Genomic DNA, 23,443 nt, shown 5'->3' on the forward strand with positions numbered 1-23,443 from the left:
AAAGATTACTATGCAAAATATCCCCCAAACTCCTACAGTTTCCCAGAGAGGAGAACAATAAGAAACTAATCCTTGCCAGATTAGGAAAAATTAGAAAATTTAATAAAACCAAGTGTTGGGGAAAAATTTGTTGAGATGGAAAATCACATGTATTGCTGGTGTGTTGGCAGAAAGAAGGAAAAGGAGGACACTGACTTTACTTCTTCATCATCAAAATCATTCCAAATGCTTCCTAGGCCTTTTTGAGTCTCTGTGACTTTTCAGATCAGCATATCTTGTTCTGCTAAAAAATATTTTTGTTCAACCGCATGATTATTCTGTTCTGCACTGGCTACAACATCCTCTCAATAGAAAGCTCATGACAGTGTCATAGCTAGCTCATTTAGGACACAACTAGTAAATTTAAATTATCAGTAATCTTGCAACACTGTACCTGGATTAAACATGCCAGAGGATGCTTGGTCCCATGACAACCTGACCAGAAATATAATAGAGCTGTGTGCTTTGAAGGAGGGAGTTAATTGCCTTTTGGTGCCTCTAACGTGGTAATGCTTAATACAGTATTTTAAATTAAATTTATAATCTAAAATAGGGGGAGATTTACATACTATTTTAAGAAATAATGCAGTAAACTTTCATGTATTCTTTACCTAATTTGTCCCCGTGGCAACATTTTGATAAACTACCATAAAATATCACAAATTGCCTATAGGAATTAACAGAGCCAAGATATAGAACATTTTCATCATGGCAAGAATTCTTTGTCAAAGCCACACCTGCTTCTGTCAGTTGCTAATCTGTTCTCTATTCCTATAATTTTGTCAGTTCAAAGTGTTACACAAATCAAATCATATCGCATGTAACCTGTATGGAGGGGGCAGGAAAGGAAATGAAGAAAGGCAAGAGTAGCAGAAAGATCAGAAGATGACAAAAGGGAAAGGAAGAGATGAAAAAGAAGCATAGAAGGCATAGTTTAGGGATTTTAATCGAATTGTTCAAAATGCATAGTTTAATTAAAGGACAATTAATTTTTCCAATTATCTCCTCCTACTTAGAAAAGTTTTCTATCTCTTTTTGCATGCCCTTTAAAAATATTACATTGCTTCAAATTGCCCTGACAAATTCAACAAGTACAAAGTACAACCCTAAACTCAGGTAGCAGACTCCTTTCAGCTGCAGTCTTTCATAGATGATGGTAGACTAACGACTATTTTGGTGAGTGTGCTGTATACTATTTCTTTTACAGAAGCGTGTACACCAGACTCTGGAATTGTGGGTGTTTTTGCTAAATTCTGTGTAGGTCTTTTATTAACTTCCCCCATGCTCAATCCTCTCCAGCCAACTTTCTTCATTGTTTCTCAAACCAGGGGCACAAGAGCACGTCAGGACTTTTGTACATTTGGCCCCACTTTTTGGTGCTCATTCCCAGGATATGTGTATTTCTCACTCATTTATCAGACTTCTGCTTAAATGTCACTTTTAAAAGAAGTCAATCCTGAACTTTCTGTTGAAAAGGCTTTCTAACACAGATGCATTTTTCTTTATGTTTCCACCACAGTCTGACATAATTCATATTTATTTGCTTATTTGCCCCTCGAATTTAAGGTCCACAAAAGCAGATACATTTGTTTACTGCTGTAGAACTTAAACTAGCTCCTGGCAGGTAGTTGACTAAAAAATATTTGTTGAAGGAAGGAAATGAGGAGAAAGGAAGAAATACCTTTTGCACTTTCTGGTGTGTTTTGTATCGCTAGTGATCGAGTGTGGTCAGATCATTTCATTAGGTATTTTTAAGGTAGAAATACTCAGGGGGAACATTGGAAAATAACTACAGAATTAATGGCAAAGCAGAGAGAACTCAGGCCTCCGGACCCTGAGCTCAATACTCTATCTTTTCCCAGGAAACTTTCAATTCTACGCTGTTTTCTAAATTTTCTTTTATTATCTGGATATCTTGCATCTTTTCAACCCATTCACAGGCAATGATTTTTAACACAATATTTGCAGCAACATTTTGCTTCCTCAAAGCAAGTCTAAATTACCCTGAGAACAGGCCTTCCCTATAGTATTTTGGCATTTCCCCTCCTGGCTCCAATTAGATCCCAAAAGCCTAAAGGTGTCCCAAAACAAAAAGAAACAGGAAGGAAAAATTAACCAAACTCCTAGAGCTTCCAAAATGATTGGTTTCAAGTTGCATTTGCATTTTTCTGTGGATTAGTCATAAGAGGTGAAGGGGAGGGTGATGATTTAATTCAACCTAAACATTCAGGTTTGAGATATATCTCTTTGTTCAGGTTTACTTGGAGTTTCTTTGTTTAAATCTCTCGAGTTTCTTGCTGACAACTCAGTTTTAACAATTTCTCCTTCATGTATAGTTAGAGAATTTTAACGGGAGCCAGAACACATTTAACATGATCACGATGGACCTAATTAAATAGGGGACAGATGGCGATCTTTCCATAATACATGGAAATCTTGTAAGATTTCTTTTTAATTGAGCATGAAATACACAACAGATTTATTGCCACCTAGGTAGAATTACAGATTCAAGAGTAAATATACATGTTGATGTACACATACATGAAAGTTTTCAATCGGGAAAATAAAAAGCAAACACCTGTGAAAAATATTTTACAGATTACTTGCTATGCAGGTCATCCTAGAAATTTGAGAAAAGGGGCTATCTTCTATCCCTTCCAATAACATGAGTATAATGTACAATGGGATATCATAAACATTACTTACTTTTTCTAAATATTTCTCTAAACCCAAGTTAAAGTAATATAGTACATTTTTTATAATTTATTTCATAGGTCATCAAAATAATTTCTCTATTGTGGAGAAAATATGGAAACACCTACATTCAGATCTGGCTCTGTCATTAATCACCTAAATTTAAGGTCAGTAAATTTATTGTAGAATAGAGATTATAATTCATCCTCAAGGATTTTTATAAGGATTTGAAGTAAAGAATGTAAAGCTTCTCTCACAGTTCTTGGTCTACACAAAATAAAAAACTAGGTATACTCTGAAAATTCTAAAAGATTTGTTAGTGGTATTTGTTTGAAATAAAAAACTGATTTATTCGCTAAATTTTCCATGTGCATATCCTTTACATAATGTGAAACTTGGAAGAAATCTTAGAGATCAGCTGGTTCTGCAGACTCATTTCAGAAGCAATGAAACAGAAGGCCTGCTATAAACTCATATTTAAATTTGACACATGTAGTTTTTTAACTTTTCTAAATTAATAACTAAAAGTCATAAAATAAAATTTATAATTCTATGACCTATTACTTTCATTTTTATGATACTGTCACTTGTATCTCCTCCACCTATTCTAGTGAGGAAGAAATGATACACTTAGGATAAGTTAATTTATAGGATCTGAAAAATGGGGTGTACAAAACCACAAAATAATCTTTATTCTGAATGAAAATTTTCTCATATATTTTACCCGAAAAAGCAGAACAGAAATTATGCTTTCCTGATGTGTCCCAAACACATATTGTTGACCATTTGCTCAATAATTGTGAGCAACATTAAAGGGAAAGCGCTCTAAGGGAACGGACTGTGGGACCTTGGGACCCTCAAATTTATTTGCTCTTACCACACAGTGGTGTTTACCCTGGTCCATGTAGTGGATTCACAAATTTATATAATCTAGTTTTAATCAAAGTAATTCTACCAAGATGGACATAGAGTTTGAAGAGATTTTTATAAACATGGAAAATAAAAATTACTAATAGAAGTAAGAACAAAAATTAATTGGCACCTGTATGCCTAGAGCAAGCTCTTAGCTGAATTTTTGGGTTTGTAACTATTTTTAAAAGTGTCTTGGAAGGAATAAACTTCCTATTTCTTCAAAGTAAACTTTTTTCAATGCTCTTGAAAGTAAAACTTTAAAAGGCAAATTCATTATAAGATAAGAATGATTTAAAAGTAGAGGTTTCAAAACGTTTCTATTGTCACATGATTTTATGACAATATTATGCTTTTATTTCTTAAAAGAAAGCCAGTGTCTACACCTATGTATTCACCTCTGTGCACACATGCATATACACCTGGTGAAGCCTTTTTCTAAATTTTCTTGTCACTGATTTATTTTCATAGCTTTACATTTAGAACAACTCCTTACTTTATATTTTGTTTAGGATTTGAAAATACAAACAAAGAAAACATAGTTTTCTTCCATGCTGTAACTTTCTTATAAGGTTTGCTTAGGGTTTTATAACAAACTTCTAGTTGAAATACAATTCTATAAGAGGTATGAGCTCTTGTATATGTTAGACACTTTACTAAAGGCTGTGAGATGGAGAAAATTAATTCTTATGATCTCCATTACTGAGGTGATTGCAATATAAACATGATCACAGAGAGACAGATAAGCAATCTTGTACAAGGTATAATGTGATAAATAAATACTAAAATCATATTACAGAAAAGGGAAAGAATCATGGAAAAAGAGCAATTTTAATTCTTCTATTAGAAAATGGATATGATTTGAGCAGGTAACCATTAGATGAGGTAAAGGAAAGACAAAAATCAAAGTACTTTGTTTTTGTGTGAGAAGGTCTCACTATCCAGTTCAGGCTGGCCTAAAACCAACTAGGGAGCCCAGATTGTCATAAAGTTCACAGCAATCCTCCTGGCTCAGCCTCCCAGGTGCTGGGATAGAGGCACGGGCTATCACACCTGGCTAACTGTAACACTGTGTCATGTGGATAGATTAATCTCAGGAAAGTAGAAATAGGCTACTTAGACATGTTCCTAAATAGGAATAGTTGGAGAAACTCTCAAGAGAGAAGCTGGATAATGATAAGAAGAGAATACTTTAGAGAACCAAGTACACAGTGATGCTCAATTGTCATGCTCCTCAGAAGAGTGAGTAGTCTTAATCATTGGTCATACTTTTCACCATATACCCCAGTATGAGAAAAATGAAATTGTTGAAATGAAATCAACAGATTCTATCCAGTGAAATCCCAAGGCCTTCAGAGTCCCGTTATTCTGCAAGTTACTGTGTTGCAGCAGAACCTCCCCACCTCTTTTCCACGGGATCCACTAATCAATGTTAAGATGGGATAGTTTATCATTGAGAGATGTTCAAGATCATTTCAGAGGCTACCAGTGCATGCTAAAAGTTATCCAATCCAAAAATAATAAAACATATGCTTACTATAACTTGAAACAACATTAATAAAATTCTTTCATAGATTAGAAACATGCCACCAAAATGAAACAAAATCTTAAAACTGAAGAAATGAGTAGCTAAAAAGTAAATTTATACCAAAAGAAGGGATATTTCTTAACATTTAGGTGATGTTTTTCCTAATGGTATTTAACAAAAGTAATTTACACACATGCAGAGAGAGCAAATGATGAAGTAACAGAATACATTCTAGCAAGAAGTATTGATAAATTATAAAAAATTATAAAAAGTGTTATTTCTTCTTCAATACCTACATACCCATTTCCAAGTGTATAATAAAATCAGTAAATAATTTCACATCTATCATTAATTATAGCAGTCAATAGTTTCAGGTAAGTGCCAGGTTATGGTGGCACATCCCTGTAATCCCAGCACTCTGGAGGATGAGGCAGGAAGTTCATCTCAAGTTTGCATCCAGTGTGGGCTACAGAGTGGGTTGAAAGACAGCCTAAACTATATATAGTGAAACCTTGTCTTAAACAATAAAAACAAACAAATGAAAGATAATTTCAGGTAAATATTGTTTTGGCCTCAAAAGTGAACTTCATTTGCATGTAAAGAATGATATGACCATACTTGGATTAGTGCAAATATTTACTTTGGTGCCAGCATAATTCCATTAACTTGATTTTTTTTCTGAAAAGTTATTTTTATTTTTTTTTACTAAGACTACTATCACTTTATTGTTTAAATGACTTTTAACATGTTTATTTGTTTAATAGGATTCCTATACGTGAACAGTTCTGTTACTTCCATTTAATATCTTGAACTCTGTTACCACGGGGCATTTGATAAGGTACTGACAGTGTAAATATGACATCCTAGTCCAGTTTCCCTAAAATGCAATTGCTATACTGAACTATGAATGCTAATATATTAAGGAAAAAAAAATTGGAGAAACTGCTTATGGTTAAGCAATATGTTATAGCTTTCTAGAGCTTATAATCTAGGTTCAGTAATCATCAATTTTACATCTAAGGGTTCAGCATCACAGAGGAGAATATCTTCCCAAAGCAAAAACTTGTACTCCTGGAACACACATTTCATTGTGCAGACTACATTATATTACAACTTGTGCTTTTGGACCCTGGATTCTATCAGATTTAACATTTAGGCCTTAGTGCACTGTCACTTCCATCAGTCTCTTAGTTTTTCTTCTTCACCGTATTTGTTGGCTTATCCACAGGAATGAGGGAAAAGATATACATAATTACCTAAACTTAAACACTCTTTGGTACAATGTTTTCAACATCTTAAAATTTCTTGTCATAGTCAACAAAACTTTGCAGTTTGATAGAGTGACCTCATATTCCGTGTTTGACAAATGCAGAATGTCTGTTGTGTTATGGAAGATCTAGGACACAACTCAAACTCTCAGACTGATTCAAATAGTCTGTTACTGGAGGTGCAATTAAGTCAACAGGGACATGTTCCCGTAGCTATTACAAGATTTCTTGGAGTATAAATATATTCCCTGTGGTCACACAAGAGCCTTCAGTCTGAAGCAATAACCTCGAAGTATTGTTTCTTCTTTGTATCTACTAAGTTGTTTCAAATACGGAAATTCCACTATAAAATTGTGTTAAGGATTACATATATTTCTATTGGTTTTATCTGAATTGGCATCACCAAATTGTAGGCTTTTTAATAATGACCTCTGCTAACTAGATCCCCAAACTTAAATCATGAGTTCAAAACAACCTTGTAAAAACTAATAGATGCCATTTATGTGTACTGAGTCTTGCCTCTAATTTTATAAAATTCTTTTTCCAATGGCATCATTCATAGAAAATGTGTTTGTTTAAAATGTTTTCCTTCTGTTCTCCACATTTGTGGTAAGTATTCATTCCTATTTATTAATATTATAATATAGAAAGTGAACTCCTTTGAACAACAGTGCGGCTACTGTGGCTAGAAGAAACATAAGATTTTGCTTAGAAAGAGTTAGCCACCCAAACACATAAACTGGTATTATACAAGATTCCCCCAGAATGTTTCTGGGCTTTTTGACCTTGTTTTTCCTTTTTGGTAAGCAGAATTACAGAACATGAATACCAACCATTGCTGACATAAATCCTTTAGACTTCATTTACTGAGTTCCTTTTTTCCTGTTTCTAAGCTGATGCTACCCCCCCCTCCACCAGAGAAAAAGACAACAATCTGACACAAACTTTCAATATAAATCTTTCTTCCAGTTCAACTACATTTTTGTGTTAGCAGAGCAACAGGAGTCTGAATATCCTTTTATATCTCTGGCCTCATTTTATATAGCACATACTTTATTGAAATTGACATTCTGTGAAACAAAGAGGAAAGAAGATTGGGTATGAAATTAAAAGCCATACAACTGTGGTACTCTTAGGCCTATGACAGCTGATTTTTCCAACATTTCTTTCCCAGATATCAGAATGGAAACGTCAACTTTCTGTAGTCATAGGAAATTAATTACTACCATATTTTGAGTATTTCATTGCCTAGGGATTTGAATACTTTGTTTCTTTTGGATAGATTAGCTCTTTGGAATAGCTCCATGGAATTTTCACCTGTTTTGTTTTGTTTTCTAGATAATTATTTATGTATCTTGCTTCACTGATGACTTGAAACATGGCAGGTTCCTATCTCTTTAACACAGATGTTTCAGCCTGTGTTTTTTGCAAGGTGTACTATGAAATATGGCATTGCTATGTTTCTTATCTGCCACGGTGTTTCTCCCAAACTGTCTTCCTGATAAGTGTACCATTATATATGTCTCCACTAGCGCTATAAGACATTGAAAATTTTTTCTCGGCCACAAGTCGTCAAGGCCCTCAAAAGAGGAAATAATTGTTTTCAAACTACCACAATCACCTAAGTAAAAACATCTGGTATTTCTATCCCTGCTACTATACCAGAAAGGTAGCCACACTAAAAGCAATCCAATTGCTGTTTAAATCATTATTTTAGGGGACCATTACATATGCCATAATGATATGATTTTGACTTTCCCTATGGATTTCCCTCTGTACATTATTTTATTCATTTGCTTATGTGTTCTTTAAATATGGGAGGAGTTAGTGTATGTCAGGCAGTGAACCAGAATTCATAAATAATGTAGAAAGCAAAACAAAACAGGTGAAAATTGCATGGAGCTATTCCAAAGAGCTAATCTATCCAAAAGAAACAAAGCATTCAAATCCCTAGGCAATGAAATGCTGAAAATACATTGATTAATTTCCTATATCTACAATAAACTGAAAGTAAACAATAGCTGGACCAAATCTAGATCATATCAACACCTTACTTACAAGTTCTTGGTATCTATTCATTTTATCCTATAAGCAAATTGGAAAGGCAGACTTTTTTATATGCAATGTACGAAGGTACAATAGGTCCAAAGAGAGCTGAAGGCTTTTTTCAGCTGTCAGCTTCAACAGTCCTGTTAAGGACATATTTTATTTTCTGTCCTTGTATAACTTCATTAAGCATGTGCTTTTGAGTGATCAGATGCCATGATGCAGATCAGATGCATTTGATGTCCACCAGCTACTTTAACTGCACCTGACCTATCTCAACTCATTGTTCAATGAATGGTTTTTCTCAATCTGTGTTGCATATAGCAGCTGATCAATTGTGATGGCACCAAAATAAAACTAAGAGAACACTGAAGCCTCACATGTCCAGACTTGGAAACAAACTGTTTTCTTTGAAGACCTCTGAAAATCCAAGTTAAGTTCTAACCGAGCTTCTTAGTCACATCTCCTATAGGGAAAACTAAGTTATTTGAATTGACGAGTAGTCAGTCACTAGTTACGCTGTGTTATGCCCCAGATGTTCAGTTCAGTTTAAAATTGTCCATTGCTAGTATGCAATAATACAATTGATCTTTGCCAGGTATAAATTCCCTATGATGAATCTGATCATTATGTATATCTAAAAATATACCAAAGAATTCATTTTTAAAGTTATCTTTGCATTTTGAGGTGGTATTCTGTAGTCTTGTTAAACTAAATCATTTTTACTTATAATTTTTACAGATTTCTGACAGTGAAGAATGCTATCTCTGAATAGTTTTATCCCTTTCTTTATAATCCATGCACCCTTATTTTACTGCTCAATTTATTTGCTTTATGGAACTGATTAGGATTTCCTCTATTTAGTCCTGGGAAAAAAGAATTCAAGCTTTCACATTATTGCATTAGCTTGAATTTTTATTCTATTTTTAGATTCCTTTATTGCATTTAGAAGTTCCCTTTATTCCTACTTTACAATTTTTCCACAAATGGATATTGAATTTTATCAAATGCTTCTCCCATTAAAGAGGAATCACATGAATTTTTTTTTAGATTATTCACTTAAAATTACATTTATTTTTAATATTGAAGCAACCTTGCTTTCATAAATCTATTCAATGACAAAATCACATTTTATTAAATATTACTGAATTTGATTTGGTGATGCTTTATTGAAGATTTTGTGTCTATGATCATGGGAATATTGATGCCTGGATTTATTCTTTTAATAGCTCTAGTTTCATTAGAAGAGTATGCTGACTTCATACAATAAAAGAAGACATGTTCATTCCTCTTCCAAGTTCTGAAAGAAGTTTTGTTTTCTGAATGTATTGCCAAAAATTAAGAATTCTAATATTATCAAGCTTTAGAGAGTAATGTAGATCAACCAAGACTCCCATAGGCTTCTGTGAAAAAATAAATTCTTTTGATCATTTTGTAAAAGTAGTAGGCACTATTTAAAAATTGAAGAATTCATATGCCTTAAAACACACAGCAGTTAGACTCCCAAGAAATTATTCCATACATACATCAGAAGACATGAATGCCAGAAAATGTGTACAAAAATGTTCAGAGAAGCCAGTGTTGTTTAAAATGCAATGAAAATAGAAATATCATTCAAAATCAACAGAAAATTTTAAAATATGGCTAAGTTATCAAAATATGTATCAATGAAACAACAAAGTAAAAAGACAACATATAGAATGGGGAAAAAATTTGCCAGCTATGCCTCAGACAGAAGATTAATGGCTAGAATATATAAAGAATTGAAGAAAAGAAGTTAGACCCCCCCATAAAAGACCCAATTAAAAATGGACAAATAAAATAAACACACACTTCTCAAAAGAAGTACAATTGCAAGATTGGCCAATAAATGCATAGAAAAGGTTCAACATGGATGGCCATCAGAGAAATGCAAGATAAAACAACACTGAAAATTCACAAATAACAAACACACCGAAAGAGAAATTAAGGAAATCATACCTTTCACAATAGCATCCAAAAAAGAGGTATACTTAGGAATCTAACAAAAGAATAAAAGATCTATACAGTAAAAGCTGCAGTACTCTGAAAAAAAGAGATTGAACGGGATTTCAGAAAATGGAAAGATATTCCTTGCTCATGGAACCAACATTGTGAAAATGGCCATACTCCCAAAATAGTTGCACAGATTCAACTCCATTCCAATTAAAATACCATCAGTATACCTCAGAGATCTAGAGAAAATATTCCTGAAATTCATCTGGAACCAGAAGAGGCCTAGAGTACCAAAAACAATCCTGGACAGCAAAGGGAAGGCAGGTGGCATCACAATCCTTGACTTGAAATTATATTACAAAGTAACTACCATAAAATCAGCATGGTACTGGCAAAAAATAGACCTGAGGATCAGTTGAACAGATTAGAATGTAGACGCAACTATAAACATACTCAGCCACCTTATCTTTGACAAAGGGACCAAACATGTTCACTGAAAGAAAGATAGCCTCCTTAATAAATGGTGCTGGAAAAACTGGCTTTCCATATGCTGAAGATCAGGTCCCCAAAATTCAAAGACCCAATCCAAAAATGTGCATCTGAGATGAATACATACTTCTCAGATGAAGAAATACTAATGGTGAATAAATATATGGAAAAACGTTGAACATCATTGGAGAGATGTAAATTAAAACAACACTGAGATTCCATCCCACCCCAGAAAGAATGACTATCATTAAGAAATCAACCAACAACAAATGCTGGAGAGGCTGCAGGGACAAAGGAACACTTTTCCACTGCTGGTGGGAATGTAGATTGGTGAAACCACTGTGGAAAACAGCGTGGAGATTCCTCATAAAACTAGGGGTAGAGGTCCCACCTAACCCCGCTATTCCCCTTCTGGTTATTTTTCCAGAAAAACTGAAGACATCATACCAGAGTGATATATGTGCACCCATGTTTATAGCACCGCAATTTTTCATGACTAAATCTTGGAAACAACGCAAATGTCAATCAACTGAGGAATGGATAAAAAATACGTGGTATTTTTACACAATGGAAAGTTACTCAGCTATAAAGAAAGATAAACTAGAGGTTTTATTAAGTAAATGGATGCAACTGGAAACCATACTCACAAGGGAAATAAATCAGACCTGCATATGTAAACATCATATTTTCTCCCTAATATAAGAACCTGAAAGAGTAAATAAAACCCCAAATTTACAGTAGATATTGTGAAAGGGAAAGAAATTCTTCAAAGGGAAGGAACAACTTGGATGAGGGAAAGCAGAAAAGAAAGCAAAAATATATATGTATATACAAGGATAGCTGGAATAATTGTACTGCTGATGTCTCTTGCTTTATTGAAAGGAACAGTTCATGCTTAAATTTTTTTTACTAATTTTGCATGCTTATATCTGGTAATCTGAGCAACTAATTTGAAGACAACAATATGCAATATAACAATCATTGTTGAAGTCTTACCATCTTATTTAGTGAAACTCTGTATCATTTCTAATTTTTTATTACTTTTCATTCCTTTACTTGTTTGATCAGTCTTGCATTCTTACTGGTAATCTGAGCAACTTTGTTGAAGATAACAATATGGAAAATAACAACCACTGTTCATTCCTATCGTCTTGTTTTGAAATTCTGTATTTTTTATTGTTTTGTTTTTGCTGCTATTTTGTTTTTTATATCTTTAAAATAAAAAAGAAATGTGTATTGGTAAAATAAATAAGGCCTGAATGTCTATGTATAAAGTGATAGCATTTTAACAAAGCTCAATTTTTTTAGTATTTATGCATTGTAAAAAAGACTTTCTGTCTCGAGGTTATGGCACAGAACATACAGTATATGGTGATAGGAAGAACAAGGGATTAAGATGGGAGAAGAGCACGCAGAACTTCAGTGACTGGTTTTATACTGGAGCATTTTATAATTTTACTATACATGCACTATGTACATGCATGTTTTACATGTGTATCCTTTGCTCTATGTCAGTTATGTAATTTAGTACTTCTTAAAGATTGTATATCACATAACTATATATAATATTAACTGTATATAACATATCACATAATGACATTTTAGTCAATGATGAACTGCATACTGTATATGATTATGCATGTTCATATGTTCATATATAATGAAGCTAAAAACTTCTGAGCACTTAGTGACAGTGTAACCATCATAACATCACATTGCAAGACCTTATTCACAGGTCTGTGATAATACTGATGTAAATGAACCTAGTGCTGTACCAGTGTTTTTTAAATATAACACTTAAAATTTTATACAGTAGATGATACTCAAAATAATAATGATAATGTCTGTGTTGCTGGTTTATACATGTACCACACTGTGACAGTTAAGTGATTGTGTCAACTTCAGTAAGAAATACCCAACTAAACTGGATCACCATTCGATCCAGTACCCTGTAGGGGAAGACCCACCACAGAGTAGCTTGTCATCTGAGTAGTATGAAAGAGAAACAAAGAAGCAAAGAACGAAGAATCGCTTCGGTTTCTTAAGAGGAACTCCATTCTCCACCTTCACTGGGACATCTCCATCTCCTGGCTTCCAGCACAGATCCTTCAGCCTCCTGATATGGACTTGCATGGCACTGTACAGTGACTTCAGGCCTCAAACTGGATCCTCCAGAGCTCCAGTGCTGCGTTCAAAGAAAATATAGAGTATTCTACCTGTGAAAACAAATTAATAAAGGAAAATAAGGAGCTCAAATATTCAAATTGCTAGACTAATAAAATATTTAAAAGTTTCTTTTTTGAATTTCTCTTTTTTATTAGTATCTGTTCATAATATATGGAGTTTACATTCATCTTTGGGAGTAGGTACATGTACATAGTTTATTTTTCATATTAACTTTATTGGTACAATTTTGATATACATAATGATCACATTTCTCATAGAGAATTTGTTCCTGTACATGATATATCCTGAATCCTCTTTTTGTCTCAATACTCTCCCCTCCCTTCAACTCCTCTTCTTCTTCTTTTTAATTTTTTTAATTTTTTATTTTTGAAACATGATCTCACTGTGTAGTTCAGACTGGCCTTGAACTTTTGCTTTTTAATTTTAAATGTTAAAAAGACTAACAAAACAACACTTAAGACAAAAGCAAAACAACACAAAAACAACAAAAATGATACACAACCTCAAAACAAAATGATAGGAATTAGTAATGGTTGCTACATTACATACTGTTATCTTCAACGAAGTTGTTCAGTCCACCAGATGTAAGAATGTAGGATTCATCAAATAATCGAAGACAGTAACAAGAAGTAGAAAAAACTTGGAAATGATCCAGAGCTTCACCATACAAGATAGTAGGAGGGCAACAATTGTTCTTATACTGCAAACTGTTGTTTTCAGATCAGTCATTCTGATTACCAGATCCAATTGTGCAAAATTGGTCAAGAAAAAGGAAGATTTTTAAGCATTAATTGTTCCTTTCAATAAACCACAGACATCAGCAATACACCTATCCCAGCTTCCTTGTATATACATATGAATTTTGTTTTCATTTTAAAGAGAAAAGAAAAAAATAAAATAACAAAAACAAATACATAAAACAGCATAGAGAACAATAAAAGTGATACAGAATTTCAAAACATGGTGATAGGATATTAATAATGGTTGTTATATTGCATAATGTTATCTTCAAATGGTTGCACAAATAACCAGCTAAAGGCATGTAGGATTGATCAAACAATTACACATTTACAGTTCTTTTTGATAAACCAACAGATATTAGCAATACAGTTATCCTAGCTATCCTGTGTATACATACACATATTTTTCCCTCCTCCTTCTTTCTTTTTCATCTCCCCTCCTTCACCCCAGTTGGTCCTTCCTATTTGAGCAGTTTCTTATCCCTTTCACAGTATCTATTGTACCTTTCAGATTTTATTTACTCTTTCAGGTTCTTATGGTAGGGAGGAAATGTGATGTTTACACATGTGAATCTGATTTATTTCACTTATGAGTATGGTCTCTAGTTGCATCAATTTACCTATAAAAGCCTCTAGTTTATGTTTCTTTATAGCTGAGTAATACTCCATTGTATAATAAAAATACCACATCTTTTTTATCCATTCCTCTGTTGATGGACATTTGGTTGCTTCCAAGATTTAGCTATTACAGATTGCACTACTATAAACAAGGGTGCACATATATCACTCTGGTATGATGTTTTCAGTTCTTCTGGGAAAATATCCAGGAGGGGAATAGCTGGGTTGAATGCTGCCTCTAATCCTAGTTTACTGAGGAATCTCCAGACTGATTTCCACAGTATTTGCACCAGTCTACACTCCCACCAACAGTGGAGAAGAGTTCCTATTTCCCCACAGCCCCTCTAGCATTTGTTATGAGTTGATTTCTTGATAATAGCCATTTTTGGGGAGTGAGATGGAATCTCAGTGTTGTTTAAATTTGCATTTATTGGATGACTAGTGATGTTCAACATTTTTTCATATATTTATTCACCATTAGTATTTCTTCATCTGAGAAGTGTGTTCATCTCAGATACCCATTTTGCATTATGGGGACCTGATTTTTTTTACTTCTTTATATGTCCCAGATAGAAGTCCTTTGTCTGAAGGGCAGTTGGCTAAAACTTTGTCCCAATTTGCGGGTTTTCTTTTTACTCTATTGATTTCTTTAGATGTGCAAAAACATTTCAGTAAGATGAGATCCCAGTTGTTGATTCTTTGAAGTATTTCCCATGCAGTTTGGTTTTTGTTCATGAACTTCCTTCCTACACCTATGTTTTCAAGGTTTCTACCTATTTTCCCTTCTAGTAGACTTAGTGTGTTTGTGGTTGTGCCTGCATCTTCTAATCTGTTCCATTGATCTTCAGGTCCGTTTTTCTGCCAGTACCATGCTGATTTTATCACAGTAGCTTTGTAGTATTATTTCAAATCAGGAATTGTGATGCATCCTGCCCTTTCTTTGTTGCCCAGGACTGCTTTTGATATTCTAGGATTTTTCCCTAACAAATATGTAGTGACGTTCTTCATCTCTTTTGATCATTCTTGGTTTGAAGTTCACATTGTCTGCAAACAGAACAGTTACCCTTACCTTTTTCTGGGTTCCTGTCACATGGAGTATTGTTTTCCATACTTTGATTTTCAGCCTATGAATTTCCTTTTGAGTTAAATGTGTTTCTTGTATGCAGAATATTGTTTGATTTTGTTTCTTGATCCACTGTGCTAGTCAGATTATTTTGATTGGTGAATTGAGACCATTTACATTGATGGTTATAACTGATACGTATGGGCTTATCTTTGTCATGTTGTGTTCCTGCTGTTGGTTCCTTCTTTTAATTAATTCTCTATTTAATTGCTTGCTCTGCTTGTTGGTTCCTTTCTGTTGTTCTTGAAGTTGCGGTCTGTTTTATCTCTTTCTAGAATATCTTTCAGCACTCCTTGTAGGCTTAGCTTGGTACTCATGAATCTCTTCAGTTGTTCTTTATTGTGGAAATATTTTATTTCTCCATTCATTTCGAAGGATAGTTTTGTAGGGTACATCAATATGGGTTGAAAGTTGTTTTCTTTCAGAACCTGAAATACTTCACTCCAAGCTCTTCTTGACTTGATGGTTTCTGTTGAGAAAGCTGCCATGATCCTGATGGACTTTCCTTTATAAGTGATCTGTTTCTTTTCTCTAACAACTTTTTTTTGTTTGTTTGTTTTTTTCCGGTAATGGGAATCGAACTCACGACCCCGCACATGGCAAGCAGGCGCTGTGCAGCTGAGCTAAATCCCCCACCCCTCTAACAACTTTTAAAACTATTCTTTTGCTGAATTTCTGGGATCTTGATGACTACATGTGTGAGTGTAGATATATTTTGTTTAGGCTAACTGGAGTTCTATATGCCTCACTAATTGTATGTCTGATTCTTTTTCATGTTTAGGAAATTTTCTGCTATTGCTTCTGCAAATTGTCTTTTTATGTTATTTGTATTGACGCTTGCTGTTTTCTTGACACTTATTAATCACACACTGTCTTTCTTTGCATCAACTGCAGCTGTTGAATTGTTATCTCCTTGTTTCTTGTTATTTTTAAGAGATCCTTCCTTTCATGAGAGTTAACTGAAATGCTGTTTTTAAGGTTTAAATTCTACCTTCAGCTTCAAGCTGTTTTGCCAGCTTTCAGTGGAATTTTTATTTTCTTGGATATCTGTTTGAATCTGTTTTGTGCATTCTAATTCTTCCCTATATTGTTCATTCAAGATTTCCATCATTTCTTGTGCTCCTCTACTTTCTTATCTATGTCTTCTTTAAATGTGCTGAGCAATTCTTTCATTATTGTTGTCATTTCTTTTTTTACTTAAGTGATTGTTTCTGATCCGATATCTTCTATTGCCTGATGGAGTTGTTTCTTTACTTTGGTTGCTATCATTTCAGAAATTTCAGGTGTATGACTTCCAGGCTCTTCTATGTCTATGTCTCCTGGACTTGTTCTGGGTTCGGTGGAGGTCTAAGATTGCATTTTCCTCCTTTATTTTATCATTTTCAAAGATCCAGAGGTTTCCTCTAGCTCAGCCTTACTCTCATGATGGTGTGGGAGTAGTTTTTCAAGGACCCAAATGTTGTCAGTGCTCAGCCTTGGTCCTGTGATGGTGCGTGGGGGCAGGGTGCATCACTAATGCTCCTAAAGTTTTCCAGGGCTCAACTCACTCTCATGCCAGTAGGGAAGGGTGGGTGCATGGTCACCAAGGCTGCCAAAGCTGTCCAGGGCTGAGTTTGGCTCCCACTTGGGGTTCCCAAAGCTGTCTGGGGATTGGCCCTGCTCCAGCAATGGTGTGAGTGTGGGCTGGTTGTGGTCAGCTAGGTTCCCAAAGCTGTCTGGAGTTCAGCCTGATTTCCATGAGAGCTGCGGTGGGAGAGTTGTGGTACTGAGTCTCCTGAGCCTGGCCAGGACCCAGCCCGGTTCCCATGCTGGTGGGGGAGTGGTGAGGGCACAATCGCCAAGGTTGCTGAAGCTGCCCAGGGTTTTGATCTGCTCCTGTTGGGGTGCAGGAAGTGGTCACTGAGGCCCCTTACGCTGTCTGGGCTCAGTCTGGTTCACATGCTGCTTGGAGAGGGACAGGGGTGGCTCACCAAGTTTCCTGAAGTTGTCTGGGGTTCATCTTGGCTGCAGCAAGGATCTGGCCATTGGATTTTAACGAGTATAAAAATATTCTTGTTCACTGATATTGTGAGCTTTCATTTTCAAGTGCTGTTTTAGCTTCAGGAAAACTTTTCTAACATTCTCCAGGATAATATATTACTACTGCTTTGACTTTCATTTACCAAATAACTCCATTAATTTTTGGTAACCAGACTTCACTTTCTTGTAGTGTTCTGTGCACCTGGTTGGCAGACAGGATGTGGTAATGGAAGCCAACAGAGCAAATACAGACCTCACGATAGGCCAGTATACTGTCTACTCTCAACTAATTTTAGGTGTCTGTGGAAAACAGATCTATGGATGTAGACTAGGTAAAGTTACTGTTCACTGTTTCTCTGTTCAACACCAATGTTGTTCTTCATAAAAGTAGGAGAAAGTGGATTTTCAAAAGCTTGATAGAATCATTTAGTTACAGTCCTGTTCAAACACAAATTCATATATAGACATAGAAATCACCTAGATTAATTCCTTCAAATAATTACGAGGCCCTCACATTGACTTTACCTATTAATAGCATGATCTCTTTCTAGAAGTAATTTTACAATAAAGGCTGAGGGTTCCTCTGAAAAACTAACCAAAAAATACGTTAATATTCTGCATTTTCATTACTATCTATGTATTAACTCAGGAGTTGAAACTTCCACTTAAATCTAAAAGTTTTTTCTCTGTGACTTGAGCTGCACATGTGTAATATGTGCAATAAGTACTTGAGGAAAGAATAATATCTTATTTTTATTCTGAAATCAGATGCTCTGCATCCCATTTCTTTCACATTAATATATTTTGCTATTTTTCAGTGGAGGCTGCTGACAAGGAATGAATCACAGGAGTCATCTGTGAGTCTTATTCCCCTCAGATCTCTCCACTAAATTCTCCAGGTAAAAGAGTTGATAATGTTCTTTTGATTTATCTCAAGGCAGGGGTTGTAGGTGTGAGGAGAAATCCTTCAGCAAGAGCATAGGCAGGGTACATTTTCCCACTTTGATTCAGGGGTCAACCTGGTGTAAAGATTATATCTTTAGTGGGACAAAGGGCATCGTATATTTTGTCAGTGATCTCTCATGCATTGAGTTAAAGTTGATAATTACTCTCCTTTCAGGTTATTTTAAGGCAATCTTGCAGCAATTTAAGCACTACAGAAATTAAATATAAAAGCATCTAGGAACTCCTTGGTATTTTTTGCACCCTCTGGATCCCATGTACCTCAATTTAGAGAGGGCTAGGATCAGAAAAACCACCCTAAGACTATGTTCAGTTTCACTGTGTGATGCCCTGGAAATGTCCAGTGTCTTTCTATAATAATAATCATATCCAATTTATCTTACTTTTCATAATGTCATAAAGAATAATGAAATGAGGAGATTCAGAGTGATTGATTTTGTGGGTGAGAGAGGAGAGACATGGCAGAGACATGTTTAAAACCAAAGAAAAACTGGAAATTTAAATTCTTCCTGCTTGTAGATATGGCCATTTCATTTTAAAAGATTAATTCAGAAAATCTTTGGGACTCTAGATTATTTTTGCCCAAAGTAAGAACAGATACAGAGATATAAATGCTTTTTGTTGTGTAATAAAATTAAATCTATAAAATTCCCTCTGATATTGATTTTGTAATTGAAGAAATAATTGAAATTTTTCTTCCCAAGAATAAACTTTGATAGAAATGTTCAAAAATGTTTGCTAACTTATCTTTTCATCTGAGCCCCTGTGTCAATTACTCCCAGACCATATTGTGTTTTCTAACACAGAACTATAGCCTTAAGCATCACAGCCTCACATTTACTATAGGTCCAGGACAATAAAAAGTCAATAGCAGGAGAAAATATGTTTTGTATGTTCAGTTCATTTTACACAGAACTAGAAAATATTGACAACTGACACTTTAAATTACATTACCTTAGCCTCTTCAATATATATTGAAAAATTGCTAATTGGAACAAAGATTGTTAATTTCTGTATTATTTAGAAATAGAAACTTTTTATTTTTATAAATAGTGATGATCTTCAAGTGCTAATTTCTGTATTTGTGATTTTAAATACCTCTTTTAGCAATGTTTAGCATTATCACTTTAAATTTTAAACAAATTATGTTGATATATGAAATGAAAGAAAAGTTATTTTATTTGAAATGTATAGAAATATAAATACATTAGCTATGAATAATTCTAATTTCTTTTGAAGTATGATGTAGGACTTGTACTTGCTTAATATCACTCACATCAGGAAATTGCCCATGGAAAATATAGTATCTATGCATTAGTTATGTATTGCCATGTGACAAATTACTACAAAACACGACTACTTAGAATTACTGGCTGTTTCCATGGGCGAAAAAGTCATGGATGGCTTTGTTGAATGGTCTGACACAGGTTCTCTCATTCGATGGGCTCAGGTTGTCAGCCAGAATGTCCAAACACTTGGTTGTCAGCCAGAATGTCCAAAGACTTGGCTGGAGTTAGAGGATCTGCTACCAGGATTGCTCACTGTCACTCCTGTGTTCAGGAGGCCTCAGTTCTTCCAACTCAATAAGTTCCAGGTCCTATGTCATATAGATTACTCCATACAACTTCTTGAGTGTCTTTACAACATGGCAGCTGACTCTTCCAAACTCAAGTGAATCAAGAACGTGAAGTGAAACTACACTGCCTTTGATCATCTACTTTCAGTAGTCACATTCCATTTTTTTTCCACAATATTCCATGGGTTACAAGGTTACCCCTGTTCACTGTGGGAGGGGGCAATCCCAGAGTGTGACTACCAGGAGTCAGAAATCAATGAAATGAGATACTCTAATGTAGTCCAAGGTCTAATTAAAAACAGAAGAAAAATCTCTGTAGCCATAAAGACCAGAATGCAAAGCTACTGACAATAAGAATTTCAGACCATGAAACATGTCTTTTTATTGGGATATTATTGGAAATACTTCAGAATTTCCATAAAAAACTACTTATACTTTTTCAAAGGAAGCCCACGTGTGGGTCCTTTCATTCATTTATTTTAATTTAGTTTCTCTGAAATCTGTCAGTACTCGACACCTCATCATGAATGATGATTCAATTTTCTATTCCCACTAAACAATAAAAAAACACAGACAAAATGGATCTCATGAAATTCTGTAAACCAATTAAGTTGAAACAATATAAATAAGTTTCTACCATTCAAATTCTAAACTGACAATTACTGGTTGCTTCCAATTTGTGGGTATGTGCCTAAATAGGAAGATTTGTAATCCATAACCTGAATTTGTAGCTATAAAAATAAAATCTCTGCTAGAAATGCCATATGTGTACCTTATATATGATAGAAGCCATAAAGACATATAAAGAATATTAATTGTTACAGTTGATCACAGCCCTGTTAAATTATTGGCTCAATGGTTATAACTCTTTTTCAACAAGAAATTGTCAAAGGGAATATCATGAAGACTTGGTTTTATTTCCGCATAATATAATTCCAAAATGACAATATATTTCAACAGAACTAAGTAATATCCCTATCATCCAAGAAACAAGAATGAGAAACATGTGAATTGTGAGATTAAAAAACTTTACTATTCTAAGGTCTGCCCTTAGCAACAACTCACCAGAGAATACACAACCTCAAATTAGAGAAAGATATCATATTAAAGGGAGGCATGAGGAATCTAAGCACAAAAGATGATAATTGAACCTAACAGAATAAAAAACTTAGAACGAACTGAAGAAAAAAGTAACCACAGCATGGATAAACTAAGGGTATGAAAAATAACAAATGTATCACACAGCTTCCTGTGAGAGAAATCCAAAGAGAAAATGAAGAGTTAGATAGAAGCAGCAAAATATAAACTGTATGGAATCTTTATCCAATCAACAGGATACTGAGAAATACACAACAGGGCATCAAGTATATTCTTTAATGCACACACATACACGTGCACATGCCAGAGAAGAGGCAGAACAGAGTTGGCTCAGGAATAGGAGGCAAGCAGTGGAGTTAGAGGTGAATCTTGTGTTAAGAAGTGCTAGGCCTGATCCAGAAAAACGTCTTATAGGTAGGGGTCTGGGTAGGAAGAAGTGGGTAGGCAATTAGTGGTGCAGGGGTAAACTATATATATATAAAAACTAGCAAGTTCCAAACAACCCCAGGTGTCAGAAATGTAGCAAAAGTGGTGAGAGAACAGAGTTCAGAGTTCAGGAGAGCCCTAAAGATTATACTGTTCTGGTTTTTCTTTCTCCAGATATTAATGACAGAGATCTAACTTCAACTTCACCTCAGTGGCATAAACAAACTCATTATAAGATTACTCGTTAATCAAGAAAATGTGAATCAAGCATTAAGGCATCACCAGAGAGAGACTATGGGAATCATAATGTCACATTGGCTTAATTGAAATTGTGAAGTTCCAAATAGGTATTTATATAAGTGTATAGAGTATATTAACAGACACTCTATGGATACTAATTAATCTACCCTCTTACTTCCCTATTACTTAAAAGTTGTGAGAAAAAGTAGTTTGATGCCACCTTTGGGAATTTGTAGTAGGAGGTTAAATAAATGTGAGCAAGGGTTGAACCATGCAGCAATCAAGGAGGCAGCTCAAAATATAGGGATGAAATGGTTGAATAGCCAAGAAGCTCTACAAGTCTGTGGTCCTATTGACCACAATAGAGGAACAGTTTCCATAAACAAGGTAGTTTTAATCTTTTGAAGTACTTCCACATATTTTCCATGATCCATTTTATATCCTGGAGTAGTTGAGTAGGTATAATTGTATCTGTTTCTTTAGTTGTAGAAAGAGGTTCACAAAGAATGTATGACTTACCTAAGTGTCAGAGAGACAGCATATACGCGGCCTGGATCTCGGATCTGGATCTCCTAGATCTGAATCTCCTAGATCAGTGCTCTTAGAATGTGAGTTCAATCGCTAAGAGTCTTGTTAACTGCAGATGCTGATGCCATTGGCGTAGGATGGTCCCGAGATTTTGCGTAATAAGTCCTCAGGTGCTGCTGAGCTACAGCTCTAAACCAAAATACATCTACTCAATAATCTCTAAACTCAATGGCTGCACATCAGTTGTATTTTTACATAGGGATTCAAGAGCTCTAGCCCTGGGAATTTAGTTATTCTGCGATAAGGCCTGATATATATATATATATATATATATATATATATATTTTAACTTCCAGCAATTATTTCCCTGGAATAACCAGGATTGAGAAGTTTTGTACATTATGATGCTACAGCACCTGTGATGTATGTTTTAAAATTTTAAATGAAGTATTTTGAAATTATACTGACTCTAATTCTGTCCTAATTTATAAGACAACTGTTTATAAAATATTAAAATTGGCTTTTTCAAATTTCTGTCCATCTTTTTATCTTAAGACTTTTATTTCTCTAGTTCCAAGTGTACAAAATATCATAGCACTCCATAATGTCACAGGATGTCAGTTTCACCCATTTTTGTTTAAAATAACATCATTTACAAATTTCAATCCGTATTTTCTTTGATCTTTTAAAATGTCTGTGATTCTTGGAGTATTTATTGTCAGGTGTAGTTTTCATTAAAAGACACATTTTAGAGGTCTATACAGAGATAAGGAGGAAGTGTTCAAGATATAAAAATTATTTCAAGAATTAGATTTGGGGAAGAGGGAAAAAAACCCAACATCAGAATGACAATTAAAGAGATGATAAGCTTACTGCCAGAATTCAGCTTACCAATGAGCACATCACAAGGTTGAGATAACAGCAAGTGTTGATAGGAGGTGTTAGAGATGATATGCCATGATGATCTCGCAGTGGTCT

The sequence above is a fragment of the Chinchilla lanigera genome, unplaced genomic scaffold, assembly GCF_000276665.1.
Source record: "Chinchilla lanigera isolate Chin_1 unplaced genomic scaffold, ChiLan1.0 scaffold00045, whole genome shotgun sequence".
NCBI lineage: Eukaryota > Metazoa > Chordata > Mammalia > Rodentia > Chinchillidae > Chinchilla > Chinchilla lanigera.